The sequence below is a fragment of the Melospiza melodia genome, chromosome 13, assembly GCF_035770615.1.
Source record: "Melospiza melodia melodia isolate bMelMel2 chromosome 13, bMelMel2.pri, whole genome shotgun sequence".
Taxonomy (NCBI): domain Eukaryota; kingdom Metazoa; phylum Chordata; class Aves; order Passeriformes; family Passerellidae; genus Melospiza; species Melospiza melodia.
The window spans coordinates 21,561,669-21,583,621 of NC_086206.1; the positions used below are offsets into that span (position 1 = coordinate 21,561,669).

The 21,953-nt window shown below is 62.9% G+C and overlaps 1 protein-coding gene across 1 annotated transcript in view; it reads left to right on the forward strand.

Moving 5' to 3' along the window:
* The first annotated feature begins 21,729 nt into the window (after positions 1-21,729).
* The window catches only part of ACSF3 (acyl-CoA synthetase family member 3), a 52,286-nt gene continuing 52,062 nt past the window's right edge, over positions 21,730-21,953 (forward strand). Inside the window, exon 1 of the mRNA XM_063168206.1 lies at positions 21,730-21,745. The gene's annotated coding sequence lies outside the window, so the exon portion shown is untranslated. The remainder of the gene's footprint in view (positions 21,746-21,953) is intronic.

The window sequence follows — 21,953 nt, forward strand, 5'->3', positions numbered from 1 at the left end:
GGGTGAGCAGAGCTGGGGTGAGCAGAGATGGGATGAACAGAACTGGGGTGCACAGGACTGGCCCCAGCACAATTTGGCTTGAGGAGAGTTCAGAGGCACCAGCCTGGAAGGATCCAGCCACCCCTGTGCCAGCCTGGACACCAGGATGGAGATGCTCTTGGTGCTGGGATGGTCCTGACCCATTTGGGAATCAGAAGGGCAGCTGTGGATAAGAGTAATGAGCATTGATAATATTCAGCACCTTTAGGGCAGGCAGGGCTCTGCAGCTCCCGCCTGATGGGTGTTCCTGTTTCAGGGAGAAGCTGGGGGCAGAGCCAGCACTCAGAAAGCTGTGGGGCCTGGCTGTGAGCTCAGTGTGGCCCCAGCCTGCCCCTGATCCCCAGAGGGGCCCGACCTGCAGCTGATAAAACACTAAAAATAGCAGGATAAATATGAGGGAATGCAGGCGGGGTGTGAGCATCCCGGGCTGGCTGCTCCAGCCCCCCTCCAGCCCTGCCCAACCCCCCCCCCACACACAACCCCAGCCCAAAATACCCACCCAGGGCCCATCTGGTGTCCAAGTGATGAGCACAGATGTGTTTGGGATTTCCGAGCCGGCTGGCAGCCGTTCAGACCTGGCGCAGGCTGCACCTGCTGCAGGATATTTTCCCTTCTGGATTTAATCCCCATCCCCCCGGCAGCCCCCAGGGCTGGGCAGGCAGGAGGAGACCCCCCCCAAGGCCTGACCTTCCAGACCCGTGCCCATCCCTGCCATAAATACGGATGTGGGAGCAGGAGAAGGGGGAGTTCAATGCCCAAGGGGGGTCTGTGCTGCCCAAATCTCAGCCCCCCCACCAAGGAAGTGCCCGGGGGAGGGCTTGGTGTCACAGCCAGCCTCCCCCGGCATGGGTTCCACCACCTCTGGCTGTTTTGGGGAGGGCAAAGGGTTCCTGGGAGCATCCCCAGGCACAGAGACCCAGCCCTTCACTGCAGGCTGAGCCCAGGGGATGCCGTGGGGTTTGGAAAGCATTTCCCAGCCCATGAGCGCTGCCCCCCAATTAACAAACACAGCACTCTCACGTTTTAACAAGGCTCTCCCAGCTCAGATGTTGACCCCTGTGATGATCGCGGAGCCTGCGGAGGGAATAAACAGCAAATCCCCTTTTAAATGAAGGGCTCGCCGAGGGATTAGGAGCGAAGGGGTGGCCTGTCCCCCCCCGTGTCCCCCCCGGGGCTGCCTGTGCAGATATTCCGGGCAGGAGAGGCCTCGTCTGTCCGTCTGGCCCGTCTGAAGTGCTCCTGGCCCATAGGGAGTGATTAGGATTAGACACATCCAGGATGAGAGTTTTTTCACCAGCGAGGGATGATAATGGGACCCGTGGGGAGGATTAGGCTCCCATCTGTGTGTCCGTCTCCTGCTGCCTCTGCTGCCCCAGCGTGTCCAGCCGGGCTCTGGGAGGGCAGCACTGACCCCCTGCACCTTCCAGGCTGCACCTCCCGCCCCGTCCCCACCAGGGTCAGGGGGCACCAAGGGCTCCTGGCCAGCTGGGGTGGCCAAAGTGCAGTCCTGTAATGGGGAGCACCCCTGGTACCATCCCTGGGTACTCAGCATCCCTGATACCATCCCTGGGAACTCAGTATCCCTGCATCCCTGGGTACCCAGCATCCTTGGTACCAGTATCCCTGCATCCCTGGGAACTCAGCATCCCTGGGAACTCAGCATCCCTGCATCCCTGGGTACCCAATATCCCTGGTACCATCCCTGGGCACTCAGTATCCCTGTACATCTCTGGTACCAGCATCCCTGCACATCCCTGTGGCACTCAGTATCCCTGAATCCCTTGGTACCCAGCATCCCTGCATCCCTGGGAACTCAGCATCCCTGGGGTATTCAGGCATGCCCCTGACACGTCCTGGCTTGGGGCCACCTCCACACCCTGGGGACGCTGCCGAGGGGACAGAGGGGTGACACATCCCTGTGAGCACACCCGGACCCTTTGCCATCCCTGACCTCCCCATCCCCGGCGTGAGAGCAGCGCTGCCAGCCCATTCTGCAGGGAGGAGGGCGGTGAGAACCGGCCCGTTCCCGTTCCCAGTGGTGAGAACCGGCCCCGTTCCCTTTCCCGTTCCCAGCGGTGAGAACCGGCCCTTTCCCGTTCCCGCAGCCTCTCCCTGCCGGCAGCATTCCTCCATTCCTCCCTGCTGAGCTCACAGGCACCCGGCTGAGCCCCCGGCTCCTGCCAAGCACAAACATTTCCTATTTGGGATGTTTGTCCCGGCCTGTGCACGGCCACAGCATCCCACGGCAGGCCAGAGCATCCCAGGGGACACTGGAGAGTCCCAGGGAAAGCCACAGGATCCCAGGGGACACTGGAGAGTCCCAGGGCAGGCCAGAGCATCCCAGGGGACGCTGGGGAGTCCCAGGGCAGGCTGGAGCATCCCAGGGGACACTGGAGGAAGCCAGGGAAGGCTGGAGGATCCCAGGATCCTTCCCAAGCTGAAGCTGCTGTGCCCGCCGTAATTATGGGGGGAGAGAGGGGGAGAGAGAGAGAGAGAGTGGCATTTTGAAGTTTGGATAAAACCTTAATTGAAGTCTTGGCTGGTGTTAATTATATTAAAGGCAGAGTGAGCGATGGGCTTTTTATTAGTTAATGAGGATTTTCATTTTCTGGCAGAGAAGCCCTTTGATGTTTCCAGCACTAATGGCTGTTAAATTCGACTTATTCGCTTTGCCAGTGCTGGAGGGTGATGGGGAGCAGGGGCTGCTCCAGTCACGGTGCCCTGGGAGCCACCAGCCAGGGCTGGGGTTGTCCCACCACATCCCCACCCTGTGGGAACAGGGATTTGTGCCCATCAGGGTGGGACATGGGCTGTCCTGCACATGGGCACGGCACCAGCAGTCCTGTGTGTCCCTGTGGTGCTCAGGCACCCCCTGCATCCCACGGATCCTCAGCATCCCTGGGGCACCCCTGGGACACCCAGCACCCCCGGGTTATCCATGACCCTCAGCCTGTCCTGCTCTCCCTGTGGATTTTTCCAGACTCTCTCCCAGCCCCGTGCCAGGCCGCCTCCCTCCTGCCACAATTAGCATTTATTACGATTATTTTGCATTCATTACCCGCTCTCCCCCGTCTGGAATCATGTGCAAATTCCCTGAGCATCCCATTTCCCACCCTTGCAGGGGAAGGGCTGCACAGTTTGGATATTCCAGGCTCGGGGAGCGCCCCAGCCACGTGGCCAGGCTGCTCCCCAGCGGGGTGGTTTGGAGCATTCATCAGCACCCAGAGCGCTTCGCATTTCAAATGCTGGCAGGCGAGAGCCAGGCAGGAATCCGGGCTCTGGGGAATGTTCAGGAAGAAAACGGGTTTGGGTTTGTCCTCGGGGTTTGGGGTTGTCCTCAGGGTTTGGGTTTGTCCTCGGGGTTTGGGTTGGTCCTCAGGGTTTGGGGTTGTCCTCAGGGTTTGGGTTTGTCCTCAAGGTCTGGGTTGGTCCTCAGGGTTTGGGTTTGTCCTCAGGGTTTGGGGTTGTCCTCAGGGTTTGGGTTTGTCCTCAGGGTTTGGGGTTGTCCTCGGGGTTTGGGGTTGTCCTCGGGGTTTGGGGTTGTCCTCAGCCTGACCCGCAGGAGGTTCTGGGGAGGATCTTGTGGCACTCCAGTGGGTTCTCCCCACATGGCAGGGCCCCAGGGAACCCAGCAGCTGTTTCAGGAGTTTTTGGGATGCCCAGTGGGGCAGGATGGGGTGGGATGAGGGGTTGGGATGAGGGGTTGGGATGAGGGGTTGGGGATGAAGGATGGGATGAAGGATGGGATGAATGGTTGGGGTGAATGGTTGGGATGAGGGGTGGGATGAGGGGCTGGGATGAGGGGTGGAATGAAGGGTGGGATGAGGGGTGGGATGAGGGGCTGGGATGAGGGTTTGGGATGAGGGGTGGAATGAAGGGTGGGATGAGGGTTTGGGATGAGGATTGGGATGAGGGGTTGGGCTGAGGGGTTGGGACTAGGGTTGTGATGAAGGGTGGGATGAAGGGTTGGTGGCAGTGGGCACAGGAGTCTCTGCAGCAGCACTGGCAGCAGTAAGAGGGGCTGGGGGCAGGGGGGTCCCCCAAGGCTGGGTCAGGAGGGGTTTCTCCCCCCAAATGGCAGCTCAGCCCCTCCTGGGGGGGCACTCTGCGTGTGGCTGCCGTGGGGCAGCAGGGGAGGGCAGGGGGGCTCTCTCCTGGTAATTACCCCTCGTCCTTCCCTGCCAGGCTCACCGAGGAGGGAGCCAGGGGGGACACAGCTTAAGCTATCAATGGTCCTGCCTTGATGGGAATAAAATATGCACTGAAAGACATGAAAATGGAGTAAATAAAAGAGATAAAAATGGAACGATCAAGCCAGCAACTTCTCCTCCTCTGATTAAAAAGAGGGAGTGGGGGGGGGAGAGGGGATGCGCTGAGCCCTTGAAGAGGCAGCTGCTGCTGCAGCCTCAGCCCTGATAAAGGGGCTGAGCAGCCTGCTTGGGAGAGATAAAGTGAAGTCCCAGCGTTTCCTGTCCTCAATCCAAGCCTTACCATCAATATTAATACAGCCTGACAAACTGGCGTTTAAGATAGAATAAATATAGACTGGTGCTGCTATTACCTAGACCTTATTAATCTGCTTGGAGGCATTTAAATGCCGTTAAAAATATGGAGTTTACTCGCTGGCACTTCAATAGCTTTACAATCCATCAGCGTTTTGTTTTCCACCCTCCTCCTCCTCCCCTTCCCCAGCTGGTGGCTCTGGGTGCCCACTGACCTGGGCTGGGAGAGAGAAGCCAGGGGGGAACTGAGCTGGGAGCTGGGCTGGAGGATGAGGATGATGATGATGATGATGATGGGTGGGAGCTCAGCCCGGAGCATGGAGCATCCATGGAGATGGTGAGTGGAGCATCCCAGAACCCTCACGTCCAGGTGATGGAGGCTTCACCTGTGTGCTCCTCACTGGGAGAGACTCAGGGCTGCCAGGTGCAGGAGGCAGAGAGCCCCAGGCAGGGAACAGCCCCAGCAGGCCCTGCAGCCTGGGAGATGCACGGAATCCAGCTCGGGGAGCTGCTCCCATCCCGGCTGCTCTGCTCCTGGCAGCGCAGACCTGGGCTGCCATGGGCTGTGGCACCCACGTGTTCCTCCCCTGCCAGCCCCAGGTCCCCAGCACCCACAGGGGTAGGGGCAGCTCGGGGTTCATGGGTGCCAGGTGCGTGGCAGGGCCTCCATGGTGTGGGGATGAGTCCATGAGTGCCAGGGACATGGCAGGGGGGCCCTGGGGTGGGGCAGGACCCCTGGGTGCCAGGGACACGGCAGGGACATCCCTGTACATGGCAGGACCAGTGGGTACCAGTGACATGGCAGTGAAACTCCAAGATGAGAATGGATCCGTGAGTGCCAGGGGCACAGCAGGGTGTGGGGCAGAGTTGATGGGTGCCAGGGATACAGGAGGGAGTGGGAATGGATCTATCGGTGCCAGGCACACGGCAGGATGTGAGGCAGGACCCCTGGGTGCCAGGGGTACAGCAGGGTGTGGGGCAGGGTTAATGGGTGCCAGGGGCACAGCAGAGTGTGGGGCAGGGTTAATGGGTGCCAGGCACACGGCAGGGTGTGGGGCAGGGTTAATGGGTGCCAGGCACATGGCAGGGTGTGGGGCAGGACCCCTGGGTGCCAGGGGCACAGCAGAGTGTGGGGCAGGGTTAATGGGTGCCAGGGGCACAGCAAGGTGTGGGGCAGGGTTAATGGGTGCCAGGTACATGGCAGGGTGTGCGGCAGGACCCCTGGGTGCCAGGGGCACAGCAGGGTGTGGGGCAGGGTTAATGGGTGCCAGACACACGGCAGGGTGTGGGGCAGGACCCCGAGGTGCCAGGCGTGTGCCAGGGCCATCACCCCGGGGTGCGGGGCGCAGATGGGGCGTGCGGGGCAGCGGCGGGCGGGGCACGGCGCTCATTAGCCGTGTATTATTCATCGGCAGCTTCTGTCGCCTGCCATCTGCTCCGGCGGCGCGGGCGGCAGCAGCAGCAGAACGGGGCTGCGCGGCCCCGCGGCTCCTGCTGGCACACCTGGGCTGCCACCCGGGCCGGGCCCGAGGGACTGGCACCCGGGCAGGGCGGGATGGCACCGCTGCCCCCGGGGTGCTCCACGGGCTGGGTACCGCGAGCTGGGAACAGGGAAAAGGGATGGAAAAGAGATGGCACGGCCTGGGTCAAGCCCTGGGTGCCCTGGGTTGTGACACAGCCCCGAGCAGGATTGGACCCTTCCCAGCCCAGAGGCAGCTCTGAGCTGAGCCCAGGTTGGAGCTCCTGCCCAGCTGTGTGCTCTGCCCAGGTCTGAGCAATCCACACCCATCCCAGGATGTTCCTCCTCGAGCACACCAGCCAAGCTCATCCTGTATCCAAGCAACACCTTCATCCCCTCTCCTTTTAATTAAAACCCTTGATGAACTTTCTAATGAGAGCGTGGCAGCCCCATGGACTCTCCGGAGGTGCTGCCTGTGTCAGGGTGAGGTCCCAGCTCGGGGATGGGCACTGTCCCACTGCCCCATTCCTGCCCCTCCCCTGAGCACCAGGAGCCAGGTTCTCGCTGCTCCGCACTGCTAATTGCCAGGTTTAATTACTTGGCAGCCAAATGACCTTTTGCATCCTCCAGCGAGGCCATGAAACCTCTCCCTGAGTGGGAGCAGGGCAGGGGGAGTGTGACAGGGCTGAAATGCCACCAGCACCACCCCAGCGGGTGCCAAGGTGTCCCACGACGGGGGACAAGGCCAAGGTGACAACAGCACCTTCAGTGTCCCTGGGGAGAGCTGGGCACTGCTCCCCACGGGCTGGGAGGGACATCCCTGGGCAGAGCTGCCCTGGGAGCCCCATCCTGACACAGGGTGCAGCTCCCTGCACGTGGAGGGTCCCTTCACTGCCCCTTTGCTGCCCCTTTGCCCCCCCAAGCTGCCTCTGCAGCAGCCCCATCCCTTCCCCTTCCCTGTCTCCTGGAATTGAGGCCCCAGGGCTCAGCAGAGGCCGATGCCAGCCCCAGGCTGGGCACAGCCCCTGCCTGCCTCTCCCTGCATGTGCTCGGGCTCCCCTCCCAGGGAAAGGAGCCCCTCTCCTGGTGATAATTACGGCAAAGTTCAGCGCTGGGAGAGGCGGGGGGAGGGCCGGATTAAAATGCATGCGCACAGCTTGGGCCTCGCAGCAGATGTTGGCATAATTAGAGAGGAAAAAATTATGAAATTAATTTGTGGTTCAATGTAAATTTTGGCGTTGGGGGGAAGCTGGCGCGTGCTCCATGGCTGCCAGAGGGACCTGCCGGGGTCTGGGGGGGCGCCAGGGGTGGGAAATGCCTGTCCCAGTGAGGAGGGGCCGGGCAGGGCTGCATCCCCGCTCTGTGCCAGGGCAGAACGGCCTGGGGAGGTGTGAGCAGCCCAGGGAGAGGGGTCACAGCCCAGGGAGAGGGATCATGCATGAGGAGAGGGATCACAGTCCAGAGAGAGGGATCACAGCCCAGGGAGAGGGATCACAGCCCAGGGAGAGGGATCACAGCCCAGGGAGAGGGATCACAGCCCAGGGAGAGGGATCACAGCCCAGGGAGAGGGATCATGCATGAGGAGAGGCATCACAGCCCAGGGAGAGGGATCACAGCCCAAGGAGAGGGATCACAGCCCAGGGAGAGGGGTCACAGCCCAGAGAGAGGGATCACAGCCCAGGGAGAGGGATCACAGCCCAGGGAGAGGGATCACAGCCCAGGGAGAGGGATCACAGCCCAGGGAGAGGGATCACAGCCCAAGGAGAGGGATCATGCATGAGGAGAGGCATCACAGCCCAGAGAGAGAGGGATCACAGCCCAGGGAGAGGGATCACAGCCCAGAGAGAGGGATCACAGCCCAAGGAGAGGGATCACAGCCCAGAGAGAGGGATCACAGCCCAGGGAGAGGGATCACAGCCCAGGGAGAGGGGTCACAGCCCAGGGAGAGGCATCACAGCCCAAGGAGAGGGATCACAGCCCAAGGAGAGGGATCACAGCCCAAGGAGGGCACAAGCAGCCCCCAAGGGTGCCAGGCCCTGGCTGTCCCTTCCTCATCCTTCCCAGCAGCTTGGCCAGGGCTGGCCCTGCAGCCTGGGGGTCACTCCCACACCCCAGTGAATCCCTGGGGTAAACAGATGTGCATGCCAAGGACAGGTGTGCTGGGGTGAGAGGAGAGGGGCTCTCCCTGCCCTCACACTGGCAGTGCTGGGCAGCACTGGGGTGCTCTGGGCATCCCTTGCAGGGAGAGGTGAGATGGGGAGGGCTTGGGATGCTCTGGGCATCACTTTAAGGGAGAGGTGAGACGGGGAGGGTCTGGGTTTGCTGTGGGCATCATTTACAGGGAGAAGAGAGATGGGGAGGATCTGGCAGGCTCTGGGCATCGCTAACAGAGAGAAGTGAGATGGGAGGGTCTGAGATGCTCTGGGCATCATTTACAGGGAGGAGTGAGATGGAGAGGGCCCGGCAGAGCCCCCTGCCCACCTCACCCTGCTCCCGCGGCGCCAGCCGGGCACAGTGGGCACAGTGGGCACGGCGGGCAGGCGGGCACAGGCGGGTCCCGGTGTGATTCCATCTGGCTCCGTCTGCTCCCCCCGGGCTCAGCACGGAATGTGGGTCGTGGCGGGCTCGTGGCGCAGCACGGAGCCCTGGGCAGCGGCAGCTGAGCCCCCGGGCCGGGCCGGGCCGGGATTACCGAGCTGCTGCCGCCGGGCGGGCACCGGCACCGGCTCCTCCCGAAGGTTCCCTTCGCGGGGATTACGGATAATGCATCTGCAGCGGCGCTCGCTCGCTCGCTCATCCAGGTCTGTGATTTATCTGAAAATCAAATTCCAGTAATCTCGGCTGCCATCTGGCCCCGCGGGGCGGGCGGGGGGCTCCGGGTCCCTCTGAGCATCCCCGAGGGAAGGACAGAGCAAACCCCGAGGGAAGGGAGGGACAGAGCGGCGGCGGCTCCCCGGGGCGGCTGAGGAGGAGATGGCCCAGGAAGCATTTTGGGAGCGTGCTCAGTGCCAGCATGCAGGACCTGGGGAACTCATCTATCTCCTCGCAGGGACATTTCTGTGTCCCCACACATCCCTGGATGTCACCATGGGGGCAGTGCCCAGAGAGCTCAGACTCACAAGGATGTTCCCGTGTCCCCACACATCTCAGGATGTCACCATGAGGGCGGAACAGGAGAGCTCAGAGCCGCACAGGGATGTCCCCGTGTCCCCACACACCCCTAGGATGCCGGCACTGCCCGGAGAGCTCAGCTCTTGCAGGACCACGGGCAGGAGGAGGTGATGGGGAGGAGGCGATGGGGAGGAGATGATGGGGAGAAGGTGATGGGGAGAAGGTGATGGGCAGGAGGTGATGGGCAGGAGGTGATGGGCAGGAGGTGATGGGCAGGAGGTGATGGGCAGGAGGTGACGGGCAGGAGGTGATGGGCAGGAGGTGACGGGCAGGAGGTGATGGGGAGAAGGCGATGGGCAGGAGGCGATGGGCAGGAGGTGACGGGCAGGAGGTGACGGCCCCGGCCCTGCCCAGGGCACACGCTGGCAGCAGGGACGTCCCGCGGCCCAGCAGGGAAGGCAGAGCAGAGCGGGATCCATCCTCTGCCGCGGCAGGAGCGGCCCAGAGGGGAGCCGGAGCCCCCAGCACTCCCCTCCCTGCCCCTCATCCCCAGCTCATTAAGGCTCTCCCATTATTCTGACATTTTGTGCGCGTCACGTAGCGGGAAGAAGTAATTTACTTAGAAGAAATTAAAAGTTCATTTTAATTGAGCGCATACTGCAGTATGCAAATGCGGGCGCATTATGTACACTGATGCGGAGACAAAGGCTGTAATCAGCTGTTAACCCTTTCCGAGCCAGCCCCGCGCTCCTCCGCAGCGCCGGCTCCGCTCCGGCCACTCCGGAGAGCCCCGAGCCGCATTTGGGATGCGCCCCTTGCCCGCAGCTCCGAGCAGGGGCAGCGCACAGCCCCGGGCATCGCGCCCGGCTGGAGGCGGCACCAGGCAGGGACGCCCGGGCTGGAGTGTCCCCAAACCGCGGTGACGCGCTGGGGTGGCTCCGAGCCAGCCGCACGGGGGGATGCTGGGGCAGGGGCGCTCCAGGGCTGGGGAAGGCGTTTGGGGGCGCTGGGATGGAGGTGCCGAGGGGTATCCCTGGGGATACACGTCCAAAGGCCAGAATAGTGGTGCTCGTGGCTGCTGTGACCACCCTCAAATCCAAATACCTGCGTAGCGAGAGCTGCATGTGAGGGTGGTCCAGCTGCCACGAGCCCGTGAGATTCCCAACATCCTGTTGCTATTTTTTTAATGTTTTGGGGTTTTTTTTTTTTTTTTTACTACCTGTCGGACCTGAGAATTTTTTAATGGCAGTGCAAATGGAAGCGGCTCACAGATGCGAGATGACAGCCCGCTGCAGGAGACAGACAAATTACCTCCAACCTCGGCTCAAGACGCCCGCAGACTCCCAAACAAAGGGAGGTGGTGCTGGGGGGCTGCTGTGGGCTCAGCCAGGCTCCCACCCTGCTCCTTGGGTGCTCCTTGGGTGCAGCATCTGTGGGACTGTGGATTCCATGGGGCGTTCCTACCGCAAAGGGGCTTTGGGGAAGGCACAGGCTCATCCAACACCTCCCATGGGTGCATGATGCTAAAAATCAGAGCCCCGAGGGCAAAGGCGTCGCTTTGAAGGGGACACAGCAGGGATGACAGAGCGGGCCCAGCCGCTCTCCGCAGGAGGGATGACACCGTTGGGAATCCCTTCTCCTGGCTTTGCCGAGGATGGTGGGGATGGATCTGCGATCTGTCACCCTGAGGGGGTGACAATGGGTGGCTTTTCACTGGAACCACACGGGGGAAGGGCTGGGGGACACCTCGAAGCTGCCACCTCCACCTGAGCCACTCTTCATCTGCCTTGTGATGCCAGGAGCCACAGCCTGGTGCTCGCAGGGAGCTCCCGAGGGCACCAGGGTGGCCGGCACGGTTTCTTTGCTGTGTGCCACCTTTGCTGTGTGCCACCTTTGCAGCCCGTGCCACGCAGCCTGGGCTGGCACGGAGCTCCCCAGGGCACCAGGGTGGCCGGCACGGTTTCTTTGCTGTGTGCCACCTTTGCTGTGTGCCACCTTTGCAGCCCGTGCCACGCAGCCTGGGCTGGCACGGAGCTCCCCAGGGCAGCAGGGTGGCCGGCAGGGTTTCGTTGCTTGTGCCACCTCTGCTGCCCGTCCCACGTGCCGGCTCCGCCGCTCCAGATGGCACCCGGGAAAGAGTTAAGTCCGCTGTGATCAACAGCAAGAAGCAAGTGGTAAACAGTTTTTCTCTCCCTCTGCTAAATTAATATGCAAATTCCCCCCCCTCCCCCTTCTCTCTCCCCCCCTCCTCGCTTCGAAATTAGCGAGGTAGAATGCTTGGGCTAATTATGCATTCAAACGAGCAGGCTTCGTTAATGTGGCACTAAGAGGAGCCTGAAAATGATTGTGAGACGATGAAATTGAAATTGGAGCACGGCACTTCTAATGCATCTGGAGTCACTCTTGCGTGCCCCGGCAGATGTAACCTGGCAGTGACCGGCAGCCCCCGCCGTGCCCGGGCACCCGCAGCTCCCGGCACCCCAGAACCGCTCGGGCTCCCCCATCCCACTCCAAAGCAGCTCCAGCACCCTCTCGGCTCCCCCATCCCACTCCAAAGCAGCTCCAGCACCCCCTCGGCTCCCCCATCCCGCCCCAAAGCAGCCCCTTTACAGATTTCCCAGCCCGGTTCCCTAGACAGAAGGCTGGGATGGCCCTGTGCACACAGAGCTCCTGCTGTGGGGTGAGGATGGGGCAGACAGCCCAGAGCATCCCCAGGACACGGAGAAGGGCTGGATTAGGAGTGGTGGGGCTCCAGGTGAGCAAAGCAGGTGCTGGCACAGCCCCGGGAGGGTCCGTGCAGGTCCCCTGGGTGCTGCTCCCGGTCTGAGCAGGGCAGGGAGCACATTCCTCCTTGCCAGGCAGAATCCCGGTCCCCAAGGCAGCCAGCAGGGCCTGGGTGTGTTTGGTGAAGCTCCACCTGTGCTTGCATGGATAAACCTCAGGGTGAATGAAGCTGTTTCACTCCGGGGATGCTGAGTGCCGCTGGCTGCAGGAGCTCACAGGGGAAATCACATTCCCGTTGCCACATCCCAGGGGATTTGGTGCTCGGCAGCTGTTGGCACATCCCAGCAAGGACCAGGCTGGTGGCACATCCTCCTCCATCACACCCTGAGAGCCCCAGGACCGTCCCACAGCAGGGAGGGGTGGCACAGTGACAGCCAGGGCCAGGACGGCTCCTATGGGCCTGAGACCTGCAGAGGAGAAAAAGTAGAGGGTGACAGACAAACAGGGAGATGTTTTGTTTTGTTAGGCTGAGCATGAGCAGCCAGCAGCTGCAGTGGGCACAGGGGATGATGAGGGATTCACAGGAATGCTGGCTCAGGATGTCACCAGTGCCATCTCCGCTGGGATAACTGCTCCCTGCCATCTGCACAGCCGGGATGAGCCACTCAAGGGCTGAACCCAGCTTCCCGTGAGACACAGCAGCACCAGCAGAGAGTGGATGTGGTGTTAAATACTCATCAGAGGTGTGGGATTTACTCCATTAGGAGCTGATGCCCCATCCACGGGGTGCTCCGCAGCCGGGGCCAGGCTGAGAGGGGTGGAAGGCAGCAGGAGAGGGGGGTGGACGCTCTGGGGGAGGCTGCGGAGCCCCAAAGCAGAGGCACTGTGAGGAATGAATGGGGAGCTCCAGGCTCCGGGCACCCAACCACCGGGAATGGAGGGAAGGGGTAAACAGACAAGGGGATGAATAACACCCCGGCAAGGAGGGGAAGGAGTGGGGGAGCAGCAGGGACACACACCCTGGAGGGGGTGGTCCCTGGGAAAAGGGTGGGATGGAATGGCACGGTTGGGTCCAGGGGGATGGATACACATCCTGGAGGAGATGGGGTGGTTTGGTCAGCAGGAATACAGATCCTGGAGATGATGGTCCCCGGGAAAAGGGTGGGATGGAATGGCAGGGTCTGGTCCAGGGGGATACAGATCCTAGAGGAGATATCTCTGAGAGTGGGCTGGGTTGGAGTGGCGTGGTTGGGTCAGGAAGGATACAGATCCTGGAGGAGATGATCCCTGGGAGCAGGGTGGGATGGAATAACAGGGTTTGGTCCAGCGGGATGTGGAGCTCCAGGAGTGATGTTCAAGCATCCCAGAGGGATGCTGAGCAGTCCTGAGGACACACACCTTGGCAGGGGAGGCTGCTGGGCTCAGAGTGAGCTGTGGTGTGCCTGGGCAGGGCCAGGGCATCCCAGGGACATCCCACGGGCACCGGACTTGGGGCTGGCACACAGAGGGGGTTGAGGAGGGGTTGTGGAGGGGTTGAGGAGGGGTTGTGGAGTGTGGAGGGGGTTGTTTTGCTCCTCTCTCCGGTAATTTTTCCCTCTGACTATGATGCATAGCGGTGCTAATTCGGCACGTTGCCATTAATTCCAGCACAGCTGCCGCTCTCTCCCTCAAGGCATTTCGCTAATACTCGGCTTCAGAGCCTCTCAGCAAATTAACATCATTTGTTCTGCAGAACATGTTTTATTTCTACACTACATGCATAGCTTATTACTCCTCCAGAAACTCGGGGTGTGCAGGAGGCAGCGCCATGGGCACGGCCCTCCAGAGCCAGCCCTGCTGCCCAGCTTGCCGTGCCCACCCCTGGACGGGCACAGGGACACGGCCCGGCCCCTTGTGCCACCTCCCTGACCCCAGCTGGAGCTGCAGGGATTCCCTCCCAGTGCCAGGATGCCGTGGTGCTGTTGGAGCACCCAGCGCTGGTGATGTGAGGGGGGATGGTGGCGATGCTGGGTCAGTCACTGACTGGCATCTCCTGCATCCCCCTGGGTGATGCCACCTCTCAGCGCTCCCACATTTAGGAACAGAGCTGCCAAGATCTCCCAGGATGTCAGGACCAGGCTGGGTGTGACACTGAAAGGAGCCAGGAGCCCCCAGCACCAGCAGGACAGCTCAGATCCTCAGGCAGCACCTCTGGGATGGAGGAGAGCACCTCCCACCAGGCCCGTGGGGCTGTTGGTGGGGGAGTGAGCTGGGCAGGGTGTCACCAGCCAGGCACAGGGTGTCACCAGCCAGGCACAGGGTGTCACCAACCAGGCAGAGTGTCACCAACCATGCAGAGTGTCACCAGCCAGGCAGTGTCACCAACCAGGCAGAGTGTCACCAGCCAGGCAGAGTGTCACCAACCAGGCACAGGGTGTCACCAACCAGGCAGAGTGTCACCAGCCAGGCAGTGTCACCAGCCAGGCAGAGTGTCACCAGCCAGGCACGGGGCCCTGCCACCACCCAGCAGCCCGCAGCCCCTGCCAGCGGCAGTTTCAGGTCTTTCGCTTTGATTAAGGTTATTTAAGCTTTTTACCAAAACATAAAACCTGATTGTTTGCATAAACAACCTAATTGGATTATAGTGCACAGCATCGCTAATGCCGCGGGCTGGCTGGGAGCCGGCGGGAGCGGGGAGCACCGGGAGCACCGGCGGCACCGAGAGCACCGGGAGCACCGGGAGCACCGAGAGCACCGGGAGCACCGGGAGCGGGGAGCACCGGCGGCACCGGGAGAACCGGGAGCACCGGGAGCACCGGGAGCACCGGGAGCACCGGGAGCACCGCGGCACCGGGAGAACCGGGAGCACCGAGAGCACCGGGAGCACCGGGAGCACCGCTAGCACCGGGAGCATCGGGAACACCGGGAGCACCGGAAGCACCGGGTGCACCGAGAGCACCGGCGGCACCGGGAGCACCGGGAGCACCGAGAGCACGGGCGGCAGAGGGAGCACGGAGAGCACGGGGAGCACCGGGAGCACCGGGAGCACCCGGAGCACCGGGAGCCGGGATGGGCAGGGGTTGTGACACCCCCCGGTGCGTTTGCACCCACCCGTCCCCTTCTCCCAGCCGAGTGGGACAGCGGTGTCCCCAGCGTGGCTCTGTGCCCTTGGTGCCGCCTCAGCCGCAGGGCAGAGGGGACAAGGCCGCCGCTCGGGCAGGGCCGGTGGGAGGAGGAGGAGGAAGGTGCAGGAGCCGAGCGGGAAGCAGGGCCCGGAGCTTTGCAGGAATGCTGCCTGCGCAGCGTTTCCATGGCTGGGAGCTGCACAAGGCTTTCATGGCAAGAGGCGGAGAGGCTCCATGAATATTTCATTAGGAAAGCAATGTGGTGTGCTGCAGAGAACATCTGGCTGGAGTCCCTGGAGACCCCTGCCTTGTGCAGGAAGCAGGAACTGTGAAATACGGAGGAAAACGAGGGAGAGGGGGAGATGGGGGGATCATCCCGTGGCACGGCAGCGTTCCTGCCCTCTCGGCCCCGCACGGCGCTGGGGCTCTGTCCTCTGGGAATGACGGCAGCTGGGAGGGCTGTGGTGGTGCCACCCAGGTGGAGGGTCCTTCCCTGGACATTCTGGGGACCAGGCTGCAGCAGGGCGCTGATTCACCCCGATATCCAGTGCAGGAATGGGCAGAGCTGCTCCTCCAGCTCAGAGCTGAGGGGCCGAGTGATCAGCCCAGCATTGGGATGGGATGGGATGGGATGGGATGGGATGGGATGGGATGGGATGGGATGGGATGGGATGGGATGGGATGGGATGGGATGGAATGGGACATCTCTTGCCACATCACTCCCAGGGAGAAGCTGGTGCCCTCAAAGCTGGCTGCTGGGATCCCTGCCCCAGCTCCTGCAGGTGATGGGTGCTGAGGGAGGTCTGTCCTGCTGGGACTGGTGCACAGTGGGCATCCGCGGGCACTGGGGTGTGGTGGGCACGGCCAGGGTGCAGAGCAGCAGGAATTGGGGTGCTGTGACATTTGGGATTGCCAGCATCCCTGTTTCCCTTCAGTGCCAGCTCCTTCCCCCAGCACGGGCCAGGTTTGGTGCCTGGGGGCCCTTTTGCAGCCGCTTCACACCATGGCAGTGCATTGGTGATGCCACCACGCTGCTCCTGGCTTGGGAATGGCTCCAGCATTGCTCCTGCACCCCGGGCAAGCAGGAGGGCACACAGCAGCACCAGCTCCCTGCCCTGCACCCCCCACCCCCTCCCCAGGGCTCCCCACTCCCCCCACACCCCCAGGCCCACACAAACACCCACTCACACCCCATCTCCTTCACCCAGCACCCCACGGCCACGACCCTGGCATTGAGCGAGTCATGGCCATGGCACCACGAGCTTCCTGGCAGTCCTGCCCTTCCCTCCTCCTCCTCCCCAGCACGGTGATGGATGTGGGGGATCTCTGCCCACCCTCCCTCTGTCCTTCTCAGCCAGCCACCAGGCCGTGCTCCGGGGCAGCGCTGGGCTGGGAGCAGGGCGCATTTCCCATGTGCCAGCACTGCTGGCGGCAGGACTTTGGCTCGGCAGGACTTGGGCTCGGCAGGACTTGGGCTCAGCAGACTTTGGCTCGCACCTCCCTTCCCGCAGCCCCTCTGGCCCCGGCCCCTCCACCACCGGCAGACAAAGCCCAGCCAGACAAAGCCCCAGCCCCGCTCGCCCGCCCCGCGTGCTGCAGAGCCTCTGTGCAGCCCCACGGTGAGGGTGAGCCCGGCTGGCACCTGGAGCCCGAGACCGCCCGTGCCAGGGCAGGGAAGGGCTGTGGGACAGGCCAGGGCAGGGAAGGGCTGTGGGACAGGCCAGGCAGGAGCTGGCGGGCCAGGCCGGGTGGGAGATGGCGGGACAGGCCATGCAGGAGATGTAGGGATGGCAGGGAGGCCGCAGGCAGGCTGTGCGGAGCCTGGCACAGACACATGCATGCACACGCACACCCTGCACAACGAGGGCACGTACCTCTGTCCTCTCTGGCTCCCCATGCCGTGCCTCCTTCTCACTGCCATCCTCCATGTGCCATCCATCCTGCCCTGGGCACGCCGTGCCTCCTCTTCACTGCTCATCCTCCATGTGCCATCCATCCTGCCCTGGGCACACCGTGTCTCCTCCTCACTGCTCATCCTCCATGTGCCATCCATCCTGCCCTGGGCACGCCGTGCCTCCTCCTCGCTGCCCGTCCTCCATGTGCCCGCGCTGCCAGAGCCTCCTCTCCGCCGCCGCTGGGTTTTGGCCCCCGCTGCCTGCTGGCGTTTTGGCAGCCTCGCCGCTCCAGCGATGGCATGTGTCCATTATTTTTTTTTCCTCTCCTCTCTCCCTTTCACAATCCGTCCTCCCCAGCCTTCTCTGCCGGTGCCTCCGGAGCCGCCTGCGGTGCCAGCTCGCAGGGAAATTGGCAGCGAGCGCGGCACAGGGATCCTCCCGCAGCTGACGGAGCCCTGCCAGGCGCAGGCAGCCCTTCTGCCAGCCGCCAGCCTTGGCACGGGGGGCCGGGGGGCTGCGGGGGGCTGCCGAGCCTTGGCAGCCCTTCCCCGGCACGGCGCGCCCCGGCTCCGCTGCCGAGCGCCAAACGGGGGGAGGAAAAGGGGAGAGGGCAGAGAAAGGAGTTGGCATCGCCGTGCCCGGTGGCTGGGACCCACCAGGGACCCCTTCCCTTCGCCAAGGCCAGCTGGGCGACGTCCTGGACCTCCAGAGCCCGTCCGTGGTGCCAACGTCGCGGGCAGGGGCTCAGTGTGCCCCACGTTGTGCCCCCAGCCCAGTGGGGAAGCCATGGCGGGGATGGCAGGGTTGGCAGGGATGGCAGGGACGGCAGGGGTGTCAGGGATGGCAGGGTTGGCAGGGACGGCAGGGATGGCAGGGGTGGCAGGGATGGCAGGAGCCGGCACAGCCCAGCGATGCTGCGTGGCGAGCACGGCTCCCACAGACACACCTCTTACCCAGCATCCGTCTGCTGCACAGGGGGGCCCGGGAAATTGGGAAGGGGAGAGCGGAGGAGGGACTTGTGGTGATGGGTGGGGGTTTTGGGGTGCCCTCTGGCCGTGTGCCGCCTGGCACGGCCATCCCAGCCTCGTGCAACGGAGCATCCCCAGCTCGTGCCAAACCCTGGCCCCAGTGGCTCAGTCGTGCCATGGCTCCATCCTGGCCAGCCATCGGCGTGGCAGCCAGCCCTGCTTTCACAGCTCTTCCTCCCAAAGCTCCTGGTTTGGGTGCCCTTTTGGAGGTAGGAGTGGGCATGTGGCTTGTGCCTCCAGTGCAGTGTGGCTGCTGCTGGTGCCAGTGCCTTCAGAGGGCCCTTGAGGCCAAGGGAATGGGGTGGGAATTGCCAGGAGGAGACAAGGAACGGCTCCTACTCAGTTTCTCCCAAAATGAATCATTTACTGGGAGCCACATTCACTGGGGCAGGCACCAGGAGCACGCAAAGAGCAGCGGCCATCCCTGGCTAACAGCCTTGCCCCTGATCAGGGATGTCTCTATGGAATCTTTGCCCCTGATCAGGGATGTCTCTATGGAATCTTTGCCCCTGATCAGGGATGTCTTTATGGAATCTTTGCCCCTGATCAGGGATGTCTTTATGGAATCTTTACCCCTGATCAGGGATGTCTCTATGGAATCTTTACCCCTGATCAGGGATGTCTCTATGGAGTCTTTGCCCCTTTTCAGGGATGTCTTTATGGAATCTTTGCCCCTGATCAGTCTCCACGTCTTTATGGAGCTGGCAGGAGGAGCCAGGAGCCCTCCATGGCAGGATGGGGTGTGAGTGGGTCCCCCTGGCCCTTCCCATCCTCCTGCCACGCTGTCCCGGTGCCTCTGGCACATCCCAGCCCGGGGATGTGGCATCTCCTGGGACGGCAGTGATGTTCGTGCCATCCCGACGTGCCCCATGCCCCCGTGCCCCGGTGGCTGTCCCGGCCTGCCCGTGTCACACGTGCGCCTGCCATTTCCTCAGATAAGCAGCTAATCTCCATCAATCACCGTTCCGGGCAATTATCATAATAGGGCCATTTTGCACTTATCCTCGCCACGTGACGCGGGAGCCACTTAGGGCTGCACTTCACTGCGAGCTGCTCCGCTCCCCGGGGAGTCCCCACGGCAATCGTGTCCCCTGCGGGGCCCTGGGGACACGGCGGCCCTGCAGCGGCTCGGGGATGCTCGAGGATGCTCCTGCCGGGAGGGATGCAGGCAAGGAGGGAGCTCTGAAACACGGGGGAAACACAGGGAGAGCCTGTCCCTGCCACGGGAGCAGCAGCAGCACAGGGTTAAACCCGAACCGGGGACACTCCATCTGCTTTCTGCCACCGTAGGGGCCTGGTGGCATCGGGTGATGCTGATCCCACGTGGCTGTGGCAGGGGACAGGGCCGGCAGCCCCTGGTGACCTTCACAGCCTGGCAGGGAGCAGCTTAGGGAGGCTGGGAAGGCACCAGGGCCTCGGTGGGGGTTAGGGGCCAGCAGATGGAGGGAGATCAAACGTTTCACTGCCCCTTGTTTACAACATCCTGCTGGGATGGGGACCCCCAGCACTGCTCTGGCTCTGTCCCTCCCAGGGCTGGGGCAGGATGGGGATAGGGACACACTTCCACGGTTTTGGGGTGTCCCAGTGGGATGAACAGGCTCCCACCTTGCTGTGCTGCATCCTCACTCCAAGCAGTGCCACAGTGGAAGTTGCCAGTGCCTCCATCCCGTCCCGTCCCATCCCGTACCGTCCCATCCCATCCCATCCCATCCCATCCCATCCCATCCCATCCCATCCCATCCCATCCCATCCCATCCCATCCCATTATCCCATCCCATTATCCCATCCTATTATCCCATCCCACAGCACTGGGATGAACTCTCTGTCACCCTGAGCATTCCCTCACCCCGCAGTGTTTGTGCTGTTTACACCACCCCAGTAATTACTTCCCATTTTTTTTTTTCCTTTAATAAATACGGATGCGCCACAAGTAAACTCCAGCGCAATGAAAGCTTTCTGCTGGCTGCATAATTAACCACCGAGCTGAGCAGGGTGAGGAGGGCAGGCACAAAACCCTCCCGTCCTCGGTGGCTGCGGGCTCACACTTGGCTGGGAGGGACCTGGGAAGCCGCGGTGGCACCTTGGGGACAGCCCTGGGGACTGGGGCCGGGTCCGCTGGGAGGGCACTTCCCTTCCCTTCCCTTCCCTTCCCTTCCCTTCCCTTCCCTTCCCTTCCCTTCCCTTCCCTTCCCTTCCCTTCCCTTCCCTTCCCTTCCCTTCCCTTCCCTTCCCTTCCCTTCCCTTCCCTTCCCTTCCCTTCCCTTCCCTTCCCTTCCCTTCCCTTCCCTTCCCTTCCCTTCCCTTCCCTTCCCTTCCCTTCCCTTCCCTTCCCTTCCCTTCCCTTCCCTTCCCTCAGCACTGTCCCTGGGGACATGGCTGGCTCCAGATGGCCGCTGGCACCAGGTGCTGGGCTGGGGTGGCACAGGGTGGCTGGGGTGACATCAGCTGTGTGTGACATCCTGGCCAGCTGGCCCTGCCGCCCTCGGCGGGGGCACGGCCCTGTCCCCTCCACGGAGAGGGTCCTGGCTGGAGGGGCCACTCCTGGCTCATCCTTGGATGTCCCAGTGCTGTCCCCAGCTCTGTGCCCGCTGTCCCTGCCAGTCTGTGTGCCACCACAGGGGGGTTGGCACCAGAGACCTCCCCATGGGCACACACTCCAGGGAGGGGGCTCAACCCTGTGTGGAGAGCTGTGCCATGGAGAGCTGTGCCATGGGGAGCTGTGCCATGGAGAGTCCTGCCATGAGGAGGGAGTTGTGTCATGAGCAGGGACCTGTGCCATGGAGAGCTGTGCCATGGAGAGCTGTGCCGTGGAGAGCCATGCCATGAAGAGGGAGCTGTGCCATGAGCAGGGAGCCAGGCCATGGAGAGCTGTGCCATGAGGAGGGAGCCAGGCCATGGAGAGCTGGGCCATGAGGAGGGAGCCATGCCATGAGCAGGGAGTTGTGCCATGAAGAGCTGTGCCATAGAGAGCCGTGCCATGGAGGGCTGGGCCATGAGCAGGGAGTCATGCCATGGAGAGCTGTGCCATGAGGAGGGAGCCATGCAGGATTGTTGGGTGCAGCATTGTTGGGTGCAACATTGTTGGGTACAGGATTGTTGGGTGCAGGATCACTGGGTGCAGCATTGTTGGGTGCAGGATCACTGGGTGCAGCATTGTTGGGCGCAGGATCACTGGGTGCAGCATTGTTGGGTGCAGGAGTGTTGGGTGCAGCATTGTTGGGTACAGGATTTTTGGGTGCAGGATCACTGGGTGCAGCATTGTTGGGTACAGGAGCGTTGGGTGCCTCCCCCAGCGCTGGGATCCCGGCCCTGTTTCCGCTCCCAGCCCCGGTGGAAACACACCTGGGGGGTGGGTGGGGGTCACCGCGGCCGTACCGCTTCACAGCCCGCTGGGCACAGCCGGGCAGCTGGGCTCGGTGTGCCATGGGCCGTGTGCCATGTGCCACCACGGGACCTCTGTGCAGCCCCGCATGGCTGTGTGTCCCCAGGGTGGCTGTGTGTCCCCTGGGTGCCTGTGCATCTCTGAGATCTCTGTGCCCCTCTGGGATGCCCATGTGTGAGTGTTACCCGAGCCCAGGCCATGCCTGTCCCCTGCCCACACCCCCAAATCCCCACATCCCCCAGAGCAGGCCCATGGCCCCGGACCCGCGGGGCACAGCTGGAGATCCACACCCGCCCGCCATGCCATCCGAGGGTGACACTCCGGGGGCTGCAGGCACAGTCAGCCCCGCGGAGTCCCGGCCCCGCCCCCCGTGGGCGTTTTGGGGCCAAACCCCCACAAATGAGGCACGGCCTGGCGGAACGTTCGTGCGCGGAACCTTCGAGTCGCGGCGCCGCGTTCCCGCCGGAGCTGTGCGCGAACGGAGCGGTCCCCCGGCGGCAGGTGAGGCCCCACGGGGCTGCGGGAGGCGGCGGGGCCGGGATGGCCCCGGGATGGCCCCGGGATGGCCCAGAGCCGGGGCCCGCTGCCCGCTGCCCTCGGCCCGCTGCGCTCGGACTGGGCCCTCGTTCCCCGCGGCAGCCATGGCTGCGGGGCCTGCGGCGGGGCGGCCCCGGTTCCTCGGCAGCTCCGCGCGGTTTGTGCCCGTTCC